This window comes from Trachypithecus francoisi, unplaced genomic scaffold (assembly GCF_009764315.1).
Source record: "Trachypithecus francoisi isolate TF-2019V2 unplaced genomic scaffold, Tfra_2.0 Lachesis_group5, whole genome shotgun sequence".
NCBI classification, from domain to species: domain Eukaryota; kingdom Metazoa; phylum Chordata; class Mammalia; order Primates; family Cercopithecidae; genus Trachypithecus; species Trachypithecus francoisi.
This window is the reverse complement of record NW_022681470.1, coordinates 144,824,144-144,840,575: the sequence shown is the minus strand read 5'-3', so window position 1 is coordinate 144,840,575 and position 16,432 is coordinate 144,824,144. Positions and strand designations below refer to the sequence as shown.

Here is a 16,432-nt window from a genome sequence, read left to right as displayed (position 1 = left end):
TCTCCTCCCTACCCCGCCTCCACTAGGCCCCGCCCGTCGCCAAGTCACTTAAGAAGTCCGGGAAGGACTCCGCGCCCTGAAGGGGAGGGGGCACTGCTGGACCACGACTGTCCCAGTCACGGGACCCCCGCTCCGCAGCTGGGGACCCTATGAAGTTGGCCCTGGGAGGTGAGTGTGATCAGGGGGCGCCGCACGGGTGCTGGGATTCCCTAGGTCGCCCATTTCCCCTATGGCCAAACTGAGGCTGCTAGAATCCCGGGAGAGTTGCAGGGTGACTCTCGCCAGCGCGTCAGGGGCCAGGCACTCCACCATGGGCTCCAACCCAGCTGTATATATATACACACACACTTTTTTTTTTTTTTTGAGACGCAGTCTCGCTCTATCATTAAGCCTGGAGTGCAGTGGCACGACCTTGGCTCACTGCAGCCTCCACCTCCTGGGTTCAAGCGATTCTCCTGCCTCAGCCTCCTGAGTAGCTGGGATTACAGACACGTGCCACCAGGCCCGGCTAATATTTGTATTTTTGGTAGAGACAGGGTTTCACCATGTTGGCCAGGCTGGTCTTGAACTCCTGACCTCAAGGGATCTGCCCGCCTGGGCCTCCCAACGTGCTGGGATCACAGGTGTGAGCCACCGCGCCCGGCCCAACCCAGCTATATGAGTGACTTGAACCACCACAGGGAACTCGTCCAGCCTCCAGCCCGACCTGCCCAGCATCAGACCTCCCAGCACTATATTGACTTTTTTTTTTTTTTTTTTTTTTTTCTGAGGCGGAGTCTCGCTCTGTCAACCGGACTGGAGTGCAGTGGCCAGATCTCAGCTCACTGCAAGCTCCGCCTCCCGGGTTTACGCCATTCTCCTGCCTCAGCCTCCCGAGTAGCTGGGACTACAGGCGCCGGCCACCTCGCCCGGCTAGTTTTTGTATTTTTAGTAGAGACGGGGTTTCACCGTGTTAGCCAGGATGGTCTCGATCTCCTGACTTCGTGATCCGCCCGTCTCGGCCTCCCAAAGTGCTGGGATTACAGGCTTGAGCCACCGCGCCCGGCCACTATATTGACTTTTTATCATCCCTGTTTTGTAGAGGAGGAAACTGAGGCCTGGAGAGGGTCAGCCAGGGCAATGCAGCCGTCAGGTTCCAGGCTCTGTGACTGCTGGATCAACCTCTTCCTGAAGCTGCCTCCACCTGGATTTTACCCCGCCCCTCTCCACCACACAAATTCTTTATCTTCTTGGTGTATAAATCAAGGTCTCAATCTCAGATGGCCCTAGGGGCCAAGGAGGAGGTGAATATTTCTGCTGAGGAGGTGGCAGTGATGCTCTGCTCAGAGGGGCAGGGGAGAGCAGTGCCCTGTGGGAGACCCACCTGGGGAGTCACAGATCCGCAGGAAGTTCAAGCCGTAGACATGTCCTGCCTGTTAGGGAACAACAGGGGCTGCGTCCAGCCCAGGGGCCACCGGTTTGCCACTTCTGCTAAATTATTTGAATAGAATGAAGCTTCTGGTAGCTTTAGAAAGAACATGGGAAAAATTGGGTGTCTATGACTGCATTTTTCTGGGGGGTGGGTGAGGACAGGGTCTATGCTAGCACTGTCCAATAGAACTTTCTGCAATGTTGAGAGTGTTCTAGAATTGTGTGTCATCCAACACTGTAGCCAAAAGCACCATGTGGATAATGCACAGTGAGAAGCTAAATGTTTAAAATTTTTTTTTTTTTTGAGACAGAGTCTTGCTCTGTCGCCCAGGCTGGAGTGCAATGGTGCGATCTCGACTCACTACAACCTCTACCTCCCGGGTTCAAGCGGTTCTCCTGCCTCAGCCTCCCAAGTAACTGGGATTACAGGCACGTGCCACCACACCCGGCTAATTTTTGTATTTTTAGTAGAGATGAGGACTCATCATGTTGGCCAGGCTGGTCTCAAACTCCTGGCCTCAAGTGATCCACCTGCCTTGGCCTCCTAAAGTGCTGGGATTACAAGTGTGAGACACCGCACTTGACCTGAATGTTTAAAAAGTAACTTCAGGCAGCTAATGAGATTCTCAAGTGAATCTGAGACCCCATTCCATGATGTTTGTAACAGACTTTTTCCTTCTCATTCACTCATTCAACCATATTTATGGAGTCCTTGCATTGGAAACAGCGGTGAGCTAAACAGATAAGAATTCCAGCCCTCGTGACACTCACTAACCAGTGGGAGAGACGAACAAGGAACAAGATAAGTGAGTGAACTTTACAATGGGTCACGTGGTAGGACAGCAAAGGAAAAGATGAATGTGGGGGCTGCAGGGTTTTTGTTCTTGTTTTTTGTTTTTGAGACGGCGTCTCACTCTGTCACCCAGGCTGGAGTGCAGTGGCACGATCTCGGCTCACTACAACCTCCGCCTCCCAGGTTCAGCAATTCTCATGCCTCGACCTCCCAAGTGGCTGGGATTACAGGCCTGTGCCACCATGCCTGGCCAATTTTTGTATTTTTTTTTTGGTAGAGACAGGGCTTCACCATGTTGGCCAGGCTGGTCTTGAACTCCTGACCTCACGTGATCCACCAGCCCTGGCATCCCAAGGTGCTGGATTACAGGCGTGAGCCACCGCACCCGGTGGGGCTGCAATTTTTAGTAGGGAGGTCAGAGGAGGCCTTTCTGAGTGACATCCAAGAAGAGAAGAGAGAGAGGTCAGGAGGGAACCATGTCCAGTTAGGGGGAGCAGCATTCCTGGCAGCAGGCACAGTCTGTGCAAAGGCCCTGAGGCAGGACTGCACCCAGCACTTAGAACAGCAAGGAGGCCCCTGTGGCTGGAGTGGAGTGAGTAAGAGGGAGGGAGGAGGGGAGGGCAGGGATGGCTCAGAGAGGGGAAGTGACTCATCCAAGATTCAAGGTCAGTGGGAGATTTGCCTGGTAACCCTCAGCTTCTTGGTGGCCTTGAGTAACAAAATAACTCTGGTCTAGGGGATGACCCGTGGTGATTTTGCCCCACGCCCTTTTTTTTTTTTTTTTTGAGACAGAGTCTCACTCTGTTGCCCAGTCTTTTTTTGTTTGTTTGTTTGAGACAGAGTCATCTCCCAGGCTTTCGGTTTTTCTTGAGAGCAATGTCTTCTCAGAAGTCCCTGCCTGGCCTCCCACAGCCCCAGGGTGAGAGGTAAGAAATAGCTACTGTGGGCCGGGCGCGGTGGCCCACACCTATAATCCCAGCACTTTGAGAAGCCGAGGTGGGTGGATCACCTGAGGTCCAGAGTTTGAGACCAGCCTGACCAACATGGAGAAACCCCATCCCTACTAAAAATACAAAATTAGCCGGGTGTGGTGGCACATGCCTGTAATCCCAGCTACTCGGGAGGCTGAGGCAGGAGAATCACTTGAACCCGGGAGGCGGAGGTTGCAGTGAGCCGAGAATGCACCATTGCACTCCAGCCTGGGCAACAAGAGTGAAACTCCATCTCAAAAAAAAAAAAAGAAAAAAGAAAAAAAGAAAGAAATAGCTACAGTTGGCTGGGCAAGGTGGCTCACTCCTGTAATCCCAGCACTTTGGGAAGCCAAGGTGGATAGATCACTTGAGCTCAGGAGTTCAAGACCAACCTGGCCAATATGGCGAAATCCTGTCTCTACCAAAAATGCAAAAATTAGCCTGGTATACAATGAGATACCATCTCACACCAGTTAGAATGACGATCATTAAAAAGTCAGGAAACAACAAGTGCTGGAGAGGATGTGGAGAAATAAGAACACTTTTACACTGTTGGTGGGACTGTAAACTAGTTCAACCATTGTGGAAGACAGTGTGGCGATTCCTCACGGATCTAGAACTAGAAATACCATTTGACCCAGTCATCCCATTACTGGGTATATACCCAAAGGATTATAAATCATACTGCTATAAAGACACACGCACACATACGTTTATTGCAGCACTATTCACAATAGCAAAGACTTGGAACCAACCCAAATGTCCATCAATGACAGACTGGATTAAGAAAATGTGGCACATATACACCATGGAATACTATGCAGCCATAAAAAAGGATGAGTTTGCGTCCTTTGCAGTGACATGGATGCAGCTGGAAACCATCCTTCTCAGCAAACTATCATAAGGACAGAAAATCAAACACTGCATGTTCTCACTCATAGGTGGGAATTGAACAATGAGAACAGTTGGACACAGGGTGGGGAACATCACACACTGGGGCCTGTCGTAGGGTGGGGGGAGGGTGGAAGAATAGCATTAATACCTAATGTAAATGATGAGTTAATGGGTGCAGCACACCAACATGGCACAAGTATACATACGTAACAAACCTGCACGTTGTGCTGTACCCTAGAACTTAAAGTATATAAAAAAAAAAAAATTAGCCGGGTATGGTGACCCGTGCCTGTAATCCCAGCTTCTCCACAGACTGAGGTGGAAGGATCGCTTGAGACTGGAGGGGTGGAGGTTGCAGTGAGCCAAGATCGCACCACTGCACTCCAGCCTGGGTAATAGAGCAAGACCCTGTATCAAAAACGAAAATGAGATAGCTGCTGTTTTCTGGGCTATTTCATTACATTATTCAGCAGCCTGATTCTCATTTTCTTTTAATTTTTATTTATTTATTTATTTTTGAGACGGAGTCTCGCTCTGTCGCCCAGGCTGGAGTGCAGTGGCACAATCTCGGCTCACTGCAAGCTCCACCTCCCGGGTTCCCGCAATTCTCTGTCTCAGCCTCCCGAGTAGCTTGGATTACAGGCGCCCACCACAACGCCCGGCTAATTTTTTGAATTTTTAGTAGAGGTGGAGTTTCATCATGTTGGCCAGGCAGATCTTGAACTCCTTGACTTCGAGATCCACCCGCCTCAGCCTTCCAAAGTGTTGGGATTATAGGCGTGAATCACCGCGCCTGGCACTATTTATTTATTTACTTATTATCGTTATTATTTTTTGAGTTGGAGTCTCGCTCTGTTGCCCAGGCTGGAGTGCAGTGGCGCAGTCTTGGCTCACTGGAAGCTCCACCTCCCGGGTTCATGCCATTCTCCTGCCTCAGCCTCCCGAGTAGCCAGTGACCACACCCGGCTAAATTTTTTTTTATTTTTTTATTTTTATTTTTATTTTTTTTATTTTTTTTTAATTTTTTTTGAGGTGGTGTCTCGCTCTGTCGCCCGGACTGGAGTGCAGTGGCCGGATCTCAGCTCACTGCAAGCTCCGCCTCCCGGGTTCACGCCATTCTCCTGCCTCAGCCTCCCGAGCAGCTGGGACTACAGGCGCCCGCCACCTCGCCCAGCTAGTTTTTTTTTGTATTTTTAGTAGAGACGGGGTTTCACCGTGTTAGCCAGGATGGTCTCGATCTCCTGACCTCGTGATCCGCCCGTCTCGGCCTCCCAAAGTGCTGGGATTACAGGCTTGAGCCACCGCGCCCGGCCTTTTTTTTTTTATTTTTAGCAGAAATGGGGTTTCACCCTATTAGTCATGATGGTCTTGATCTTCTGACCTCATGATCCACCCGCCTCAGCCTCTCAAAGTGAGAGATTATAGGCATGAGCCACGGCACCCGGCCTATTATTTTTTTTGAGACAGAGTCTCACTGTGTTGCCTAGGCTGGAGTGCAATGGTGTGATCTCGGTTCACTGCAACCTCTGCCTCCCGGGTTCAAGCAATTCTCCTGCCTCAGCCTCCCAAGTAGCTGGAATTACAGGTATGCGCCACCACACCTGGCTAATTTTTGTATTTTTAGTAGAGACAGGGTTTTGCCATGAGGGCCAGGCTGGTCTCAAACTCCTGACCTCAGGTGATCCGCCCGCCTCTGCCTCCCAAAGTGCTGGGAATACAGGCATGAGCCACTGTGCCCAGAAGGTCTTTGTTTTTGACATTTTCTACTCTTTCTTTTCTTTCCTTCCCTCTCCACCCCCTCCCAATTCTAGGACTCCTAGTTCTTTCTTACTGAGAGTAGGGGAACAGCGGTGACCATATTGCCACAAGGTGGCACTGCTGGTCCCACATGGTGGGGGGGGGGGGGTGGTCCTGCCTGGCACAGGTGTTCCCTGTCTCTCCTCTGACCCTTCCTTCCCTCCATCCATCCGTTTTCAAGCATGTCCTATTGAGTGTGAGCCAGGTCAGCAATTCACTGGATATGCAGTCATTCAACAAACAATTATTAAGCACCTGCTGTGTGCCACACTGTGCTGGGCAGCCCTGGAGACAGACACAGGATGGCAGGATTGTACTAAGACTTTTGGGACCTGGCCGGGTGCGGTGGCTCACGCCTGTAATCCCAGCACTTTGGGAGGCTGAGGCGTGTGGATCACCTGAGGTTAGGAGTTCGAGACCAGCTTGAACAATATGGTGAAACTCCGTCTCTACTAAAAGTACAAAAAAAAAAAAAAAAATTAGCCAGGCATGGTGGCGCATGTCTGTAATCCCAGCTACTCGGGAGGCTGAGACAAGAGAATTGCTTGAATCCAGGAGTCGGAGGTTGCAGTGAGCCAAGCTCATGCCACTGCGCTCCAGCCTCGGCAACAGAGCGAGACTCTGTCTCAAAAAAAAAAAAAAAAAGACTTAGGGCCAGCTGTGGTGGCTCAGGCCTGTAATCCCAGCACTTTGGGAGGCCAAGCAGGGTGGATCACCTGAGGTCAGGAGTTCGAGACCAGCCTGGCCAATGAAGAGAACCCCTCTCTCTATTAAAAATACAAAATTGACCAGGTGTGGTGGCTCACGCCTGTAATCCCAGCACTTTGGGAGGCTGAGGCGGGCGGATCATGCGCTCAGGAGATCGAGACCATCCTGGCTAACACGGTGAATCCCAGTCTCTACTAAAAATACAAAAATTAGAGAGAGAGTTTCTCTTCATTGGCCAGGCTGGTCTCGATCTCCTGACCTTGTTATCTGCCCCCCTCCGCCTCCCAAAGTGCTGGGATTACAGGCGTGAGCCACCGCTCCCGGCCCCTGCTTTTTTTTAAGACGAAGTCTAGCTCTGTCACCCAGGCTGGAGTACAATGGCGCCATCTTGGGTCACTGTAGCCCCCGCCTCCTGGGTTCAAGAGATTCTCCTGTCTCAGCCTCCTGAGTAGCTGGGATTACAGGTGCGTGTGACCACGCCCGGCTCATTTTTATATTCTAATTTTTTAAAGTTTTATTTATTTATTTATTATTTTTTATTTATTTATTTATTTTGAGACGGAGTCTCACTCTGTCACCCAGGCTGGAATGCAGTGGTCAGATCTCGGCTCACTGCAAGCTCCACCTCCCGGGCTTACGCCATTCTCCTGCCTCAGCCTCCCGAGTAGCTGGGACTACAGGCGCCCGCCACCTCGCCTGGCTAGTTTTTTTTTTTGTATTTTTAGTAGAGACGAGGTTTCACCGTGTTAGCCAGGATGGTCTCGATCTCCTGACTTCGTGATCCGCCCGTCTCGGCCTCCCAAAGTGCTGGGATTACAGGCTTGAGCCACCGCGCCTGGCCTATTTATTTATTTGAGACAGAGTCTCACTCCGTCATCTGAGCTGGAGTGCGGTGGCGTGATCTCAGCTGACTACAACCTTCACTTCCTGGTTTCAAGCGATTCTCCTGCCTTAGCCTCCTGAGTAGCTGGAATTATAGGCGCCCGCCAACATGCCCAGCCAATTTTTGTATTTTTAGTAGAGACGGGGTTTCACCATGTTGGCCAGGCTGGTCTCGAACTGCTGGCCTCAAGTGATCTGCCCGTCTTGACCTCCCACGGTACTGGGATTACAGGCATCAGCCACCGCGCCTGGCCAGGGCCTGGTCTTTGTCTTGGGAGCAATGGGCAGCAATGTTGGATTCAGAGCAGGGGAGGGCCCTCATCAGGCCTCTGGGGAAGGGGCCTGTGAGATGCAGGGACTGGCAGGGGCCTGGGGAATCTGCAGGGGCCAGTGGGAGGTGATGGTCCGTGGAGGGTCTGCAGGGGGTGCGGGCAGAGGAGAGAGAGACTGCAGATGGAAAGTGGACAGGTGAGGCTGACACAGGCCTTGGGTTCGGGGTTCAGGGGGCAGGGCCAACCTTGAGGCAGGGACCCAGCAGAGGAGCACGTTGGGGGATAAGGATGAGGATGAACTCAGTTTGCCTCTTCCAGAACCCCTGTCCTAAGGTTTCAGGGTTAGCAAATAAAAATACAGGACACCTGGTCGAGTGCAAATCTCAGCCACATGTTTTTTTTTTTGTTTTTTGTTTTTTTTGTGTTTTTTTTTTTTTTGAGACGGAGTCTCGCACTGAACCCAGGCTGGAGTGCAGTGGTGCGATCTCGGCTCACCGCAAGCTCCGCCTCCCGGGTTCATGCCATTCTCCTGCCTCAGCCTCCTGAGTAGCTGGGACTACAGGCACCCGGCACCTTGCCCGGCTAGTTTTTTTGTATTTTCAGTAGAGACAGGGTTTCACTGTGTTAGCCAGGATAGTCTGGATCTTTTGACCTCGTGATCCGCCTGCCTCGGCCTCCCAAAGTGCTGGGATTACAGGCGTGAGCCACCGCACCCGGTTTTTTTTTTTTCTTTTGAGACAGGGTCTTGCTCTGTTGCTCAGGCTGGAGTGCAGTGGTGCAATCAGGGCTCACTGCAGCCTCGACATCCCAGACTTAAGCAATCCTCCTACCTCAGCCTCCCAAGTAGCTGAGAGGACAGGTGCATGCCACGACATCTGGCTAATTTTTGTATTTTTCATACAGGTGGGGGTCCCACCGTGTTGCCCAGGCTGGTCTTAAACTCCTGGGCTCAAGTAATCCTTCCACCTTGGCCTCCCAAAGTGCTGGGATTATAGGGGTGAGCCACCACGCCTGGCCATGTGAATAATTTATAGCACAAGTATGTTCCAAATATTTTGAGACATACCTATGCTAAAAAAAGTTCATTTAATGGAGTTTAGTGGCTCACACCTGTAATCCTAGTGCTTTGGGAGACAGAGGCAGGAAGATTGCTTGAGCCCAGGAGGTCAGGGCTGCCGTGAACTATGATGGCACCACTGTGCTCCAGCCTGGGTGACAGAGCAAGCCCTTGTCTCAAAATAATAATAATAATAATTCGTTTTGGCCAGGAACAGTGGCCAAATCTCAGCCTGTAATCTCAGCATTTTGGGAGGCCGAGGTGGGCAGATCACTTGAGGTCAGGAGTTGGAGACCAGCCTGGCCAACATGGAGAAACCCCGTCTCTGCTAAAAATACAAAAATTAGCCGCCAGGCGTGGTGGCGTACGTTTGTAATTCCGGCTACTTGGGAGGCTAAGGTAGGAGAATCCCTTGAACCTGGGAGGCGGAGGTTGCAGTCGGCCAAGATCGCACCACCGCACTCCAGCCTGGGTGACAGAAGGAGACTCTGTCTCAAAAAATAGAAATAGGCCGGGCGCGATGGCTCAAGCCTGTAATCCCAGCACTCTGGGAGGCCGAGACGGGTGGATCACGAGGTCAGGAGATCGAGACCATCCTGGTCTACACGGTGACACCCCGTCTCTACTAAAAAATACAAAAAACTAGCCGGGCGAGATGGCGGGCGCCTGTAGTCCCAGCTACTCCGGAGGCTGAGGCAGGAGAATGGCGTAAACCCGGGAGGCAGAGCTTGCAGTGAGCCGAGATCGCGCCACTGCACTCCAGCCTGGGCGACAAAGCGAGACTCCGTCTCAAAAAAAAAAAAAAAAAAAATAGAAATAATGGCTGGGCGCGATGGCTCACACCTGTCATCCCAGCACTTTGGAGGCCGAGGGGAGGGAGGGGTGGATCACCTGAGGTCAGGAGTTTGAGAGCAGCCTGACCAACATGGTGAAACCCCATCTCTACTAAAAATACAAAAATTAGCTGGACGTGGTGACATGCACCTGTAATCTCTGTGCTCGGGAAACTGAGGCAGGAGACTCGCTTGAACCCGGGAGGTGGAGGTTGCAGTGAGCCGAGATCGCGCCATTGCACTCCATCCTGGTCAACAAAAGTGAAACTCCGTCTCAAAACAAAAACAATAATGAAAAATAACAACAACAACAATAATTCATTTAACTGCCTGTCTTGTAATTAACCTGGCAACTCAGCCAGGCCTTGTCCACGTTGCCCCCCGCCACACTGTGGCTCCAGCGACCGGGTGGACACCTGACCAGCTGTGGCCCAACGGTGAGAAAGCAGAGGATTTTGTCTCTGGCAATTTGGGCTCGCTGCAGGAAGCCAGGGGTCTTTTAACATGCAGGCCCTGGCCCGTCCCCACCCCCAGGCCCTCATGGCGCCAGCTGCCCGGTGCCCCCTGCGAGGCGGTGGCGGGTGTGGGGGAGGGGAGCAGCTCTGAGACCCACTGTCCCCTCTCCTAGGCCAGGAGTGTCCTACTGGTTCACATGCCCATCCGTGGACTGTCCAGAGGGACCACAGGCCAGGCCTCCACCTGGCCATTGTCTCCTGCACCCTCCGGCCCTGGCGGCCCGTCCGGCTCTGAGCCGACATTTAAGACTTCCTGGGCCTCCCTCGAGTCCTGCAGGCAGTCAGGCAGATTCCTTGTCCATGTCCGGGAAGGACGGAGGCCTGGGGCAGCTGCCTGGGAATCAGATCCCATGGGGCCGTGCAACTCCATTCCTTGGGGCCGCAGCCATCCCCCCCCAGCCAACCCCTCCCTGGAAAGCCATGTCCAGGGTGGCCAGGCCTGGCGGCTCTGGGCACAGCCCTCCTGGTGCCAGCTGCCAGGATGTGCCAGCCGCGTTGGCGGGGAGAGAACAGGCCGTTCTTGGCTCTCCCAGCTGCCTCTTTGTTCCCGGGGGGAGGTGGGGGGCTGTTGTCCTGGCAACCAGCCCCTTTTCCCCAACACAGTCACCCGAGGTGAAAACTGGGGGCACCTCAGGCCTGGGGGTTTGGGTCAGGGAAGGTCCCTGGTCAACTAAGGTGGCCGAGGAGTTCCCTCCACCCCGCCGGCCCGGCTTCCTTGGAGTTCATATTTCCCGGACGATGAGGGAGGCCGGGTCACCTCCCCTTTTGGGGATTGGAATGCCGGAGGTGGTGGCAGCAGGGGGTGGACGTTCCTGGCGGGGCAGGCACCGTGGTGGTGGCAGCTGCTAGTCCCCTGCCTGTCCCACGTCCCCCAAGTGGGAGGCTGCAGCTGGTGTGGGTGACTTTGGTTCCCGGGGCGGGGGAGGGTTATTTTGGGAGTGGGGGCCAGGGAGAATGAGAGGCCCCTCCATGGGGGCAGGAAGTGGGGCGGCCCCAGCTGCATTCTCCCGTTGGCCCACCTGGCGTGGCGGGTACCGCTGCTGTTGCACAGGAAGTGTCCTCAACGCCCGCCTGTGTGGTCCACTGAGTCTAGGGCCTGGAGGCGGGAGGCAGCTGGCGAGGAGGGGGCAGGGACCCGCTGGCGGTGCTGCAGAGCAGATCAGAATCTTCCAGAAGAGTCCCACTGGGGTAATGGTGGTGCCTACGGAGTGAGTGGTGACTTGGGTTCAGGCCATTTATATGCATTGGCTGGTTTAATCCGGTGTCTTCTGGAGGAAGGCGCTAGGAGTGAATTCCCCTTTTACACATGGAGAAACCGAGGCTCAGAAACAAGTAACTGGCCCAAAGTCATCCAGCAAATAAACAGTTGACACCAGGCGTGGTGGCTCACGCCTGTAATCCCAGCACTTCCGGAGGCTGAGGCAGGTGCATCACCTGAGGTCAGGAGTGTGAGACCAGCCTGGACAACACAGTGAAACCCCGTCTCTACTAAAAATACAAAAATTGGCCAGATGTAGTGGCGGGTGCCTGTCATCCCAGCACTTCAGGAGGCCTAGGCGGGTGAATCACCTGAGGTAGAGGAGTGTGAGACCCGCCTGGACAACACAGCGAAACCCTGTCTCTACTGAAAATACAAAAATCAGCCAGGTGTGGTGGTGAGTGCCTGTAACCCCAACTACTTGGGAGGCCGAGGCACGAGAATCGCTTGAACACAGGGCAGGGGTGGAGGTTGCAGTGAGCCGAGATTGCGCCACTGTACTCCAGCCTCCGCAACAGCAAGACTCCATCTCAAAACAACCACCACAAACAGCAGAGGCTGGGCGCGATGGCTCATGCTTATAATCCCAGCACTTTGGGAGGCTGAGGTGGGTAGATTGAGCCCAGGAGCTTGAGGTTAAGTGAGCTATGATAGTACCACTGCACTCCACTCTGGGTGACAGAGTGAGACTCCATCTCAAAGCAAATAATAATAATAATAATTAATAAATAAACATCAGAACTGGGATTCTCATGCATAGCATTTACTATCAGATCTATTAACTCCACAGAGGCCTCCAAGTGTATACTGTACAGGGTAGCTCTCAACCAGGGGTGAGTCTGTCCTCCAGGGCACACGGGGTGATGTCTGGGGACATTTGTGGTTGTCACAACTGGGGGTTGCTCCTGATATGGAGTGGGTGGAGGCCAGGGATGCTGCTCAGCACCCTTCAGTGCCCAGGATGGCCCCGCCACAGAGAAAGAATCCACTCCTAATGTAGAGTTATGCGCGGTGGCTCACGACGGGGATGGTGGCTCATGCCTATAAGCTCAGCACTTTGGGAGGCCGGGGCAGGCAGATCATTTGAGGTCAGGAGTTCAGGACCAGCCAGGCCAACATGGTGAAACATTGCCTCTACTAAAAATACAAAAATTAGCCAGCCGTGGTGGCACGTACCTATAATCCCATCTACTCAGGAGGCCGAGTCAGGAGAATCGCTTGAACCTGGGAGGTGGAGGTTGCAGTGAGCCGAAATCACACAACTGCACTCCACCCTGGTTGACAGAGTGAGACTCCATCTTAAAAATACATACATACATACATACATTTCCCATCCTGGGGTCGTTCATATCAGCCTAACTGTCAGAGTTTAGGCAAGCAGTGAGCGTCCACAGTGGTTCACATCACCAATTTGCTTGAACTGGTTTCAAGTCCTGGCTCTGCAATGAGTTTGCTGTGTGACCTTAGGCAAATCAATGAACCTCTCTGATCCTCAGTTCCTGGGCATTGGTAGTGGTATCTTCCTCAGGGGTTGCCGTCTGGGCTACATGAGATGATGCAGGTAATGGGCTTGAGACAGTGTCATGCTTAAAGCAAGGGCCCAATAAATGTGACCTAGATCACTATTGTTACTATTCAACCAACAAACATTTCTTTTTTTTTTTTTTTTTTTTTGAGACAGAGTCTCGCTCTGTTGCACAAGCTGGATTCAAGCGATTCTCATGCCTCAGCCTCCCGAGTAGCTGGGATTACAGACATGTGCCACCACACCTGGCTAATTTTTGTATTTTTAGTAGAGACTGGGTTTCATCATGTTGGCCAGGCTGTCCTGAACTCCCGACCTCAGGTAATTTGCCTGCCTCGGCCTCCCAAAGTGCTGGGATTACAGGCATGAACCACTGCCCCTGGGCTAGGAAATTTAAAATTACATTTGTGGCCAGGTGCTGTGGCTCACACTTGTAATCCCAGCACTTTGGGAGGCCAAGATGGGAGCATCACTTGAAGTCAGGAGTTCAAGACCAGCCTGGACAACACAGCGAGACCCCCATCTCTATTTGAAAAAAATAATAATAAAATAAAATTACATTTGTGGCTTTCATGATCACTAGCATTGGCTTAGAGGAAGAAATATAAATGAATTGACTGAATGTGGTGGCTCTTGCCTACAATCACAATACTTTGGGAGGCCGAGGCAGGAGGATTGCTGGATCCCATGAGTTCAAGACCAGCCTGGGCAACATCGAAAGTCCCCATCTCTACAAGAAACTTTTAAAAAGAAGTAGATGCTGGGTGCAGTGACTTATGCCTGTAATCCCAGCACTTTGGGAGGCAGAATCGGATGGATCATGAGATCAGGAGTTCGAGACCAGCATGGCCAATATGGTGAAATGGTAAAACCCCATCTCTACTAAAAATACAAAAATTAGCTGGGCATGGTGGCGGGTGCCTGTAATCCCAGCTACTCAGGAGGATAAGCAGGTGAATCGCTTGAACTGGGGAGGCAGAGGTTGCAGTTAGCCAAGATCGAGCCACTGCATTCCACCCTGGGTAACAGAGCGAGACTCCATCTAAAAAAAAAAAAAGAAAGAAAGAAAGAAAAGGAGACATGAATCCCGTGGGGCGCGATGGCTCATGCCTGCAATCCCAGCACTTTGGGAGGCCGAGGCGGGCGGATCACTTGAGGTCAGAAGTTTGAGACCAGCCTGGCCAACATGGCGAAACCCCATCTCTACTAAAAATACAAAAATTAGGCGGGCATGGTGGCATCCACCTGTAATCCCAGCTACTCAGAAGACTGAGGCAGGAGAATTCCTTGAACCCGGGAGGCAGAGGTTGTGGTGAGCCGAGATCATGCCATTGCACTCCAGCCTGGGCAACAAGAGTGAAACTCCATCTCAAAAAAAAAAAAAGGGCCAGGCACAGTGGCTCATGCCTGTAATCCCAGCACTTCAGGAGGCCGAGGCGGGTGGGTCACGAGGTCAGGAGATTGAGACCATCCTGGCCAACATGGTGAAAGCCTGTCTCTACTAAAAATTCAAAAATTAGCCGGGCGTGGTGGCAGGCATCTGTAACCCCAGCTACTAGGGAGGCTGAGGCAGGAGAATCGCTTGAACCCGGGAGGCGGAGGTGAGCCGAGATCGTACCACTGCACTCCAGCCTGGGCAACACAGTGAGATGCTGTCTCAAATAAATAAATAAATAAATAAATAAACAAACAAACAAACTAAATGTCTTAGTTGGTTCCACCGTATGGAGAGGCTGGGTCTTCCAGAATCTTCTGGAATGTGGCAGGGGCCACCATTTAAGTGCAAATGTGTCGTGGCTGCAGGGTTGACAGACACCCTGCAGCAGGAGGGAGGGAGGTACCAGTATGTTGCAGTTGGAAGGTGGTTGGAGAAGTATTTCAGGGCCATTCCCCCAAGAAGACAAACCCTGGACTGCTCTTTTAAAAATTTAATTTAATTTTACTATTATTAAGAAAAATTGGGCCGGGCGCGGGGGCTCAAGCCTGTAATCCCAGCACTTTGGGAGGCCGAGACGGGCGGATCACGAGGTCAGGAGATCGAGACCATCCTGGCTAACACTGTGAAACCCCGTCTCTACTAAAAAAATACAAAAAACTAGCCGGGCGAAGTGGCGGGCGCCTGTAGTCCCAGCTACTCGGGAGGCTGAGGCAGGAGAATGGCGTGAACCCGGAGGCGGAGCTTGCAGTGAGCTGAGATCCGGCCACTGCACTCCAGCCCTGGCGACAGAGCGAGACTCCGTCTCAAAAAAAAAAAAAAAAAAAAAAAAAAAAAAGAAAATTGGCCGGACGAGGTGGCTCACGCCTGTAATCCCAGCACTTTGGGAGGCCGAGGCAGGCAGATCATGAGATCAGGAGATCGAGACCATCCTGGCTAACACGGTGAAACCCCGTCTCTACTAAAAATACAAAAAATTAGCTGGGCGTGGTGGCGGGCTCCTGTAGTTGCAGCTACTCAGGAGGCTGAGGCAGGAGAATGGTGTGAACCCAGGAGGCGGAGCTTGCAGTGAGCCGAGATCACACCACTGCACTCCAGCCTGGGCGACAGAGCGAGACTCCATCTCAAAAAAAAAAAAAAGAAAAATTGAAAAATAGGCGCAGGATCTCACTATGTTGGCCAGTCTGGTCTCAAACTCCTGACCCTAAGGCATCTGCCCACCTTGGCCTCCCAAAGTGCTAGGATTATAGGCGTGAGCCACCACACCCAGCCTCAGCCACTGTTTCCTTTCAGGCATGCAGGCCCAGGGCCTTGCAGGCAAAGCCAGGCCTTTTGGATTTTACTTCAAATGCTGTAGGGACCTGACGGAGATTTTCAGTGGAGGAATGGGATGGCCTGTTTGATGTTGAGAGTCCTTGAGTTGCTCCAGGAATACAAGTGCCAGGTAAAATCCAGGATGCCCAATTAAATCAGAATTTCAGATAAACTATATATATATATTTTGAGATGGAGTTTCACTTGTCACCTAGGCTGGAGGGCAAGTGATCTCGGCTCACTGCAACCTCCGCCTGTGAGATTCGAGTGATTCTCCTGCCTCAGCCTCCCGAGTAGCTGCGACTACAGGCGCCTGTTAGCATGCCTGGCTAATTTTTGTAGTTTTTGTATAGATGGGTTTTCTCCATGTTGGCCAGGCAGGTCTTGACGTCCTGACCTCAAGTGATCTACCTGCCTCAGCCTCCCAAAGTGCTGGTATTATAGATGTGAGCCACTGTGCCTGGCCATCAGTGAATGATTTTTAAGTATAACTATATCCTAAATATTGCATGGTATATACTTACACTAAATATTTCTACTGTTCCTCTAAAATCCAGTTTAGGTTGGGCACGGTGTTTCAGGAGGCTGAGGCAGGAGAATCGCTTGAATCCAGGAGGTGGAGGTTGCAGTGAGTCAAGATCAAACCACTGTACTCCAGCCTGGGAGACAGAGGGAGACTCCATGTCAAAAACAACACAAAACCAAAAAAGGTGGACCAGAGCAGGATAGAGGCAGCAGAAGGGGAGAAGTGGGAGATTCTGGGAAGTG

The 16,432-nt window shown here is 52.1% G+C and overlaps 1 long non-coding RNA gene across 1 annotated transcript; it reads left to right on the top strand.

Moving 5' to 3' along the window:
• The first annotated feature begins 37 nt into the window (after positions 1-37).
• LOC117076532 lies at positions 38-3,229 on the top strand. Its single transcript, XR_004434400.1, has 3 exons — positions 38-168; positions 2,120-2,216; positions 3,044-3,229. It is a non-coding gene; the product is annotated as an uncharacterized LOC117076532 (long non-coding RNA).
• The last annotated feature ends 13,203 nt before the right edge of the window (positions 3,230-16,432 follow it).